Source organism: Camellia sinensis, chromosome 9 (genome assembly GCF_055761805.1).
Source record: "Camellia sinensis isolate YWXY chromosome 9, ASM5576180v1, whole genome shotgun sequence".
NCBI classification, from domain to species: domain Eukaryota; kingdom Viridiplantae; phylum Streptophyta; class Magnoliopsida; order Ericales; family Theaceae; genus Camellia; species Camellia sinensis.
Window position 1 is genome coordinate 183,367,992 of NC_138969.1, and position 9,723 is coordinate 183,377,714.

Consider the following 9,723-nt stretch of genomic DNA (forward strand, 5'->3'; position numbering starts at 1 on the left):
TTTGTTTATCTCACCTGTCTGTCTAAGTCTTCGGCCTTGTCAAAAATGGGTCGTCTCTGGGCTTTGACATTCACTCCCATCACGTATGACTTCCGAGTTCTATCAAAGAGGGGCAACTGTAGACACCCCATTTTTGACCGATCTTAAGACTCAGACGTCATGAATTGAGCGCTCGATGATTGCGCATGTTGTGCTCGTTCTGAGGTTACGGAGTCGCGGCTGAGAGCCTTGCCTCCGGACTTCGGAACTATTTTGTGCTTTGCCTCGATTTGTGAACCAAGTTCTGTTTTCTCTTCCCGAAGGTAGGTAGAGGCCTTGTAGACCATCTCTCAGTGGCCGTAGGCTACGTTTTGTGGTCTTAGACCACTGTTCCCGTTTGGAGACCAGTTTTCGATTTTCGAAGCCGTCAGCCGCGCGCCTCGGTTCGGGACCGCTTAACTTTCTCCGTTTGCTCTGGTTTTTGGCACACACCTTGTTTCCTCTCTCTAGAGGGACAATGTGGCCCGGGAGACCACCTTCGTGGTCGTATGCCACTTTCGATACTTAACAGTCAGTTTTCGGGGCACCCGACTGCGCGTTTTGGCCCCCGAACCTTCATTTTTCATCCGTCTTGGTTCATTTGTGGCATGGACCCTAGTTTCATTGTTTGGAAGGTGGTACAAGGGTGGAAGACCACCTTTTCTCCTTGGAGACCACCGTTCCCCGGTCGTCCGATTTTCTTGACAGGTAAGTGGTCTCCCTCACTTTTGGGCCATAATTACTGGTCTCCCACCACACCACTGGTTTTCATTCACTTGGGAGACCACCCTAGAAGCAGGCCGACCACCTGGACCTTTTGAACCTGGTCGGCCGACCACCTGAACTGGTCGGCCAGCTTCCCTCAGTCCTGTCTCTGTGAGTCGTTGTCAGCTGTGCCGGCTGGAAGCCATAGATTGCATCCTCCATACACGTGTATGGAGGATGTTTAAGCTTGGTTTTAAGCTTCTAAGAGAAGCTTTAGCCCCTCTTCTGTATAAAGGAAGAACTTCGCTTCCTTGTAGAAGGTTCAGATTTTGTTTGAAGGCATACATATATCTATCTCCCTATATCTCTCTATTTGGTGTTCAAAAGCCCTTTGTTCTTGGCCCTTTACACACCACCTCACAACCACACACCTCCACCATCACTCTAAGAACCTTGGAGCTGGTTTTCAGAGGTTGAAGGTTTGCTATTTTGGTCCAGAAGCTGCTGGAGGTCTTCTCTACAAGGGTAACACTTCTTTTCATCTTTTAAGCATTGTTTTGCTTCGTATATTAGCTCTATTTGAAAGCATATTTGGGCTTTTTCATAAACTAAAAAAAGTCTCATTTTGAGCCTCTTAACATGTTTGTTTGAGACCATTTTTCGGTTGGGGGTCATGTATCCCCTGGCATGCTTGTTTTCACCTTGTTTTGAGCCATGCACTTAAGCCTTTGCATTGGCCTCTATTTGGTCACTTAGCCATTGAAATCCAGTGGATTTTCAGTGGCTAGCATGTGTTTTTGAGAGCCAAAATCAGAGAGGGGGGACCCTCTCACCCCTTGTCCTGTTTACTAGCATTTTTGCTTTTACAAAGGGCCCCGTATTTGCATGTTTCAAAGCCACATTTCAGGCCCTTTTTGGTGAGTTTTAGGACCTGCATGAGCTCTGTCCAGAGCTTTTTTTGCCATATTAAGTGTCCCTCTTGCATGCATAGCAAAACCCTCTTCATAGCATATCAAAGGAGCCCATATGTGCATGCTTCCTAGTGTCATTTTAGGCCCTTTTCAGTGAGTTTTAAGACCTACATAACATCTGTCAAGAGGTGGTTTTTCCATTTTTGGTGTCCATCATGCATGTGTAGAACAACCCTCTTTATAGCCCTTCAAAGGTGCCTATCTTTCTTGCATGCGTGGACTATGTTTCATTGGGTTTTTGGGGTTTATTTGGCATGTCATACCTCTTTCTTATGCTGGTTTGGTGACCATTTGATTGCCTCATATACTTGTAGTGCAAATCCTCTTTGCTAGCTTGTGTTGCATGCCATTTTGGCCATTGATTCTAGCACTTTTTGGCCATGCTTTAAACTGATCTTGTGCATGTTTTGGACTGCCTTAGCTCCTTTTTTATGCCTCATGATCAAATAATGCTTGCTATGCATGGTTGTAGTTCAATACCCTTGTCTAGCTTTGAGTTTTGGAGCATATTGCATGCCTATGCTGAGGTGTTTCCATGTTTTGGGGTCGGGACCATTGTGCGTCATGTTTCAGAGTTGAAAAATGTGTGTTTGTATGCCATATTTCATCCCTTGCCATGCTTTGATAAAGTTGCATTTAGTGCCTTAGGATCGGTCCCTTGCATTGGTACATATTTGCATGTGTTTTGTTGCCTAATTCCATCATGTATGGCCACTGATTTGAGTATGGCTAAGGCCCACTCATATTAGTTTAAGTCCATCTTGCATTGTATATGCCATTTAGTCCATGTTGTTGTATGATTGACCATTGCATTGTGCATGCCATGATCATTTCATTTTAGTCTCCATGTGTGCATTGCGTATGCCATATAGCTTTCATGTGCTTTGAGTATGCCATTGATTATTTCATAGCATTGTGTATGCTAGCAGCATGCTTGCATATCGTCATTTACATGTTTGCATCATTTAGTGGCATTATGTTTAGGTTGCATGTTAGAGTTGCATTCATGCATGTCATGTGTATTGCATTGTGTTTGGAACAGGGTTTAGTCCAAACACGGGAAGCGAGGGACGTTTCGTACTTCAAGTGACGAATCGTGCCTCGATTCTCGATCGCCGATGCTCTGGATTACCCATGATGGAGTTTAGGCCTTGTTGTGTTTATATGTGCATTCATTTTACATTGAGTCGTGCAATCCGACTCCTCGGTCATCAAGCATCGAAATGCGTGATTGGTGGCACAAGGATTGAGGACTACAATCCCTAGAGCTTGTGCAATGTTGGGGAGAGTACTCATGCATACATATGTTGAAGATACTTTGCCATGCTCCTTTCTTGCTCTCTGTTGCAGCAAACCGGAAACCAGCAGCAAAAACTGGTCAAGCAGCCTTCTGAAGCTTCGCACAATATTCCAGGACCAGTCGCAAACAGAGGCAAATCGGGGCATCGCGATGGATTTCCCGACAAGGCGGCCCGAGCATGCATGCATCCCCATCATTCGAAACAAAACTGAGGCAGTCTGCTTTTATTTAAATTTGCATGCTAGCTTATTTATCTTAGATAATTTGTTAATCAATTAGGGTTGTGTAATAATTAGCTGTAGTTCATTATTCATTCGGTTATGTATTATTATTCGGATCCTCCGAGTGGGGCAATGTTGTAATAAGTGTGCGTGTGTATGATGTATGTCTTCCAACCCCACGTCTTTCTCCCTTTTGTTTACTAGCTTACGATGGTTAGTTTAGGGCATGTTTCAATTAGCATACTTATGTTCGCATGTCTGCATTCATTCATCTGTTTTGCATGCACCGGGCTCGGCGTATCATACTAACTGCATCGTATTTCAAATTTCAAGTTGAATACATGTTACTTGTAGCATCTCATATGCCATCTTAGAATACCCGAGTCTATCTTAGTTGCATTCTTGCATTGTTGCATTAGGCATCTCAGCATAGTTAGGATTCATGCATATTTTCTAATTAGCTTTCTTTCTTTGGCTTGGAGTACTCAGTAAGTGTTTGTGCTTTAGCATCCTTGCATGCGTGTGAGTGACTGCCATGATAGCATGCTTACCATGAGGCTATATGCTTATGTGATAAACTGCCTAAATGCCTGTAGGTGAAGGTTGGGTTGTTTGAGTTGGGATAATTCGTCGAAACCCGTGTTTTAGCCTACTTGCGAGTAGCAAATTTCAATCCATTTTCAAAATAAATGGATATGCGACGCTTTGTTCCAATTCAGGTGACCCAGTCTATACTTGTACGCTGTGTGCATCACATAGTAATTCTAGGCTAATAACCGGAATAAGAGCACATAATGTTTTCAAGACTCGATATCATGTTTAGTAGTGGCCGATCTTTGATCAGGTGAGCAGGGGTGCTCACGAAGTGACCTTCCCCAATCATACCCAAGTTCCCGAGCTGAGGCAACTTTGGTGATGACGAACACGTGACCTTAGGCAATGAGTCAGGGTTTCCTAAATTCCCAAAATAAAATATTTAGGTGGCGACTCTGTATCTGGCAAAGCAGTCCATGTTTGGCACTTCTTTCAAAAAATCTATTTTTAAAACGATTTGCCGGATTTGGACTCTTTGATGATTCATCGGTCTTGCATTGCACTCTGCGAGATTAGGTATAGGAACGTGATATTGAGTCCTGAACTGTAGTGAGCCCAATGAACAAAACGGGATTTTTTTTCCCGGGACGTTCGGGGACGTCTACAGTTTCTGGCGGCTTTGCTGGGGAGTTAGAGAACTTGACTCGAACTTATGATATCTTGTTTTGATTACACTTACGTGTTTTTTTGCATTGCATGTGCATTGGTGTGCCTAGGACACCGTGTTTGTCATCTGCTATTCCTGAACGGTTTGTCGAAGTTTGCGTGCCATAAGGTTGATCGGTTACGGGCTCTGCCATGATGGGAACACAAACGTCGGTTTTTACTGGGGCACCCTTTTTGACCATTCGACTTAGTACATATTCGGAATCCAGAGCGACCATCCCAAACTAGGACAGGTTGCTTACCCGATAATAGGTTGTTTGAAACCGCTACGTGCGTAGTGAAACCCTAGCTCCTGACAAAATAGGACAGGGAAACCTTACCCCAACATAGGGGTGTTTTGGCTCTCACTTGTTTGCTATGTGCTTTTAGAGTGCGTCTCTACAGGAATGCATGTATCAGTCTACAAGTTTGGGTATCAGGCCTGTGGGCACCAGTTCAGTATTTTGGGAATCAATTATTTGCGGGTATCAGATTCAGTTTTGGGGGCAGTGATTTGGGAACAACGATCAGTGTTTGAGAACAGTCTATTCAAGTTATCAACTGTGTGTTGTGATGAACAACTGTGTGTTGTGTGTTTATTTACGCTGTTATGCTGTTCGTTTGTCTGGTTGCTTATTTCCTTATTATTGCTTTATTTATCTTTTTGCTAGGGTAGTGTAGCACAATTGCTTCTAACCAAGCAGATATCTCCCAAGCAATCTGGACAAGAGGTCGCCGACTCAATCGATTTGAGGATCTGGTCGACGGATAACCTGTGTTTTATTCCTTACCCCCGGTTATCAGACGGAAGTCGAGAAGACGCAGTATATCCGAGCAGAGGTTGCCAGAACAGTGGCCTACCCCGTCAGTGGACAGTCAGGCTGAGGCTTCAATTTTTACCACAGAGATAAATATACCAGTCAGTCAGCTGGAACTGCAGAACATGGCAGGGATGGAGGACATGGTGCGCCAATTTCAATAAAGTATGAGAGCCATGCAGCAGGACGCTGTTCATCGAGATGAATTTGCCAAGCAACAGGCTGAGATTATGGGTCAGCGGGCAGAGTTGATCGCCAGGTTGTAACAACAAACCGGAGCATCTGCTTCACACCAGGTTCCTCCCCCACCAGGAGTTCCAGCACTCAGGGAGACGCCAAATGTCCAGGAAGATACGGACATTCCGACAAGGCCACCTCCGCCCCCAATTCCACCTCAACTATCCAAGGCACCCACTCCTATCAACCTGCCGGACTCTCTCTTTGAGTTCGAGGTGGACCCTAAAACGTTGAAGTTGAGCAAGCTTGAGAAGCTATTCAAGAAATCCCAAGGGGTAAAGTCCATTCCAGACATTGAGGACGGGTATACCGACGCAGCTGTGACACTGCCAGATCAGTTCAAGATGCCACAAATCGACCGCTTTGACGGGTCCGGCGATCCCATGGTGCATCTACGTTTGTTTTCGGACATACTAAGGCTGATGGGCCTCAGCAGACTACAGAATCTTTCATTATTTGGCCGGACCCTGTCAGGTGTGGCGGCCATCTGGTACGCAAAATTGGGATGAGATCGCCGAGGTTTTCATTGCAAAGTACTCCTATAATACACAAATCGAGATTACAACCCGTGATTTCGAGACAACAAGGCAGGAGCCTAAGGAGAGTTTTCTGAATTATTAACCCGCTAGGGGGCCAAGGCCTCAATGATGACCATAAGGCCAATGGATAAGGATCAAATACGGATGGTTGTGCGCAACCTCCAACCCAAACTGATGCAGAAAATGATCGTGCTCCCCTTCCCTACCTTTTCAGATCTGCATGGGATGGGAATACAGATTGAGGATGCCTTGAAGCAGGGCTGGGCTGACAATGACAAAGAGCAACCCAGGAGAACCTTCAACCGAAACAACAATGCAGGCACAAGCAGTGCTGCAACTGCTAGAGCTTCGGAAGTAAGCATGGTCACCACCACCCCTCCAAGAACCCTTGCGGCTACCCCTTTCTCCGGTGCGTTCGGAAGTAACCCACAAAGAACCAAGTTCTAACCTCGGGGCCAAAGAACCTTCACACCTTTATATATGCCCCTGTCCAAGGCTCTGTGGGTTTTAGTTAAGAAAGGGCACTTGAAGCCCCTGGAGCCGAGGCCATTGCCAAATCCACTCCCCCCCTCATATAACCGAGCCAAATATTGCGCATATCACCAACAACATGGTCATGACACTGACCAGTGTTTTAGACTGCGTCATGAGATTCAAGGTCTCATTGACAAACAGGTGATTATGCCTCCAGAGAAACCCAATGTCACAACCAACCCTTTCCCTCCACACAACCAAGCTCCATCTCCCAAACACATCAAATTTATCCAGACTGGGGTCGTGCCTTACGATCCTAGCATCTATATCACTCCTTCTCACCTACCTAAGCCGGAGGTGTTCATTCCCGACAGCACTGACTTGCGCATGTTGGACATCTCCCGAACCCAACCTGAGCTAATGGTGGTGATTGTCGAAGATAGAACAGGGGAGATTTCAGAGGAAAATGGGACTGTTGAGTCAGAGTCTCGGGAATTTGAGAGCTTTGTTGAGGGGGTATACAATCCAAGTGGCTACATCGCATCAGTGGGCCAGGCTAGGCCAAACTTTGAATTGCCAGCGGGGGCAGAGCTTTGTGTCATACAGGGGGATGGATTTGAGCAGAGGATGGATGACTTGGCGGCTGTGGAAGAGGACTTTGCTGACCTCTAGTTTTTCAACGAACAAGATCCAGGGGACATGGAAGTCAACTGGTTTGATTTTGAGGAATCAACAGAGGTTATCGGGTGGCTTGATGATCAACCAGACGTTGTTGAAGAATCTCAGCAGGAACAGGGCCCGTCAGGGGTAAGAACATCAGCTGAGGCCGGAAGGGCCGGGGATCAGAGTGCATCGCCGGAGAGCGCCGATGCTAAGAATTTTGCTCGGGACTTCGGCATTGTGAATGCAGAAAATGTTGAGCAGGCTGTGTTGAAGCAGTTATAACAAGAAAGGATCGAAGATTCCGAAAGGGCCAGAAAGGCTAAAGCTCCTGTGGGGGTTGAGAGTGCTGTGTGCATAAAAACAGAATGACTGCAAGTATAAGAAAGCAAGGTGCTGCGGGCACGGAGATTTTTGTAACAGAGCCGGACAGGTGTCTGTCAGTTGCCGATGGAATGTGGTGGGAGGACGATGATCTATATCTTGCCCACACGGATGAGGATTGGGGGAGCAATCAACCAGACGATACCTGGTACATCGGCGAAATCGATCATATGACCAGGAGCGGGCGGTATTTCAAGCCCCCGCACCTAGATCAGCCAGAAGCGTCTGGGAAGGATAAGGAGGCAGAGAAATAGAAAGAGAAGCAACTCGAAGAAGAGGCTGTGTTGAAACAGTTGAAAAAGATACAAGAAGACATCTCCATCTGGGAACTGCTTACGACTTCTCGAGAACATAGACAGGCCATCCTTTCAGCCATGGACAAGACCAAAATCTCGATAGACACCACGCCTGAACAGCTGGTGGGATTGGTTTTCTCGGGAGGGGCTTCCTCGATGTTGACCTTTTCCGACAAGGAACTACCTCCTAAAGGTGCGAACCATAACAAGCCGCTCTACATCTCTGTGGAGTGTAGAAACAAATGGATACCGGTGGTTCTTGTCGACACGGGATCCGCCATTAATGTGTGCCCGTCTAAGACGGCATATGCAATCAGGTTAAAGCCCGCGGACTTTGTACCAACAGCCCAGGTAATTCGGGCGTATGATAACACAAGCAGGGAGGTGATGGGGACTGTCAAAATTCAGACCCAGGTTGGTCCAGGACAACACGAGATCGATTTCCCTATCTTGGACATTCCCGCAACCTTTAACCTACTTTTGGGGCGACTGTGGTTGCACCAGGTAAAGGCAGTTTCTTCCACCTTGCACCAGATGGTGAAATACCCTCACGGGAAGGGAGTAGCTATAGTTTTTGGAAATTCATCAATCCATCCGCCGCCAGAGGTGTCCACACCAGTCTTGGAAATCGAGCACGGCACGGAGGATGTGTTCTTATTGGGGTTTACACTGGCTGAGGCCTGGGTCGTGCAGAACATTTTGGCTGTTGATGAGGGGGTTTATGTCAGTGCACAATCAATATACCTCATGAACAAGCTTCAACACATTCCCGTGATGTGATTGGAAAAGAGTGGCCGGAAGGGCATAACAACATCGGTCGAAGTGCCGCAAAACCCCCATACCTTTGGTTTGGGTTATCTGCCCACCAAGGAGGATTGGGTGAGGAAAGGTAAGGAGATGGTTGGGAGAGCCAGGGTAAAGCCAGCAGGGAAGACATATGAGCTAATGCACCGACCCATTCAGGGTACCCTAAACAGACGCTTCGTCCGGGAGGGGGAGGATTTTCCATTCTGCGGCTTCCCAGAGCCATGGTTGAACGTGGAGAGGAAGCGCGTGCCAGGTTTTGAGATCTTCTTTGACATGCAGTTACCCGGGGATGATGTTGCCGAGGAGCAGACAAGCCCATCAGCTGAGGTTGAGCAGTGTGGAAAATGGATTTCTGAGGACACTGAAGTTGAACTGGGGGTAGCGCTGGCTTGTCTACTTTCAGATCCTCCGATCGACCAGAAGTGCTTTGGGGATAACTTTTCGGTGTCCATGATTGGGAATCAAACGGCTGCGGGCCTACCGTCGAACATTTTGGGTGCATCCATCGTACCCTCTCTCATTTGGCAGTACGATGAAGGATTTTTGTGAAGCAGCACCGGATCAGGTAGTGAGCCAGAATCTGATTCCACCGAATCTATTGAGTCGGAATCAGGTTCCAGCTCGACTGAGTCTGAGTCCGGTATTCCTGGGGGTGATAACTTGGATGCCACAGTCCTGTCTAGGTCGTCTTTTTCTTTCTCTTTTGTGTCTGTTGTAACCGAGGAATTGGACGATTTGGAAATGCTTAATGAGAATGGAATGGATGTGGTTTCTGAGTACTTTTCTGTGCCTTTGATTTATTGTATTAATCAGGACTTTCAAAATTTTGATGAAAACGACGACGAAGAAATTCCTCCGATTTTGTAATGCTTAATTGATCAAGAGCAGGAAAGATTTGTTAAACCTTTAGTTGATGAAATCACTACTGTTAATGTGGGCACTAAGGAGGACCCACGGCTGGTCCAGATCGGGTCCACGTTGTCTTCGGAGGAATGCGAGCGTTTAGTCGCTTTATTAAAAGATTTCAAAGATGTTTTCGCGTGGTCCTACGAAG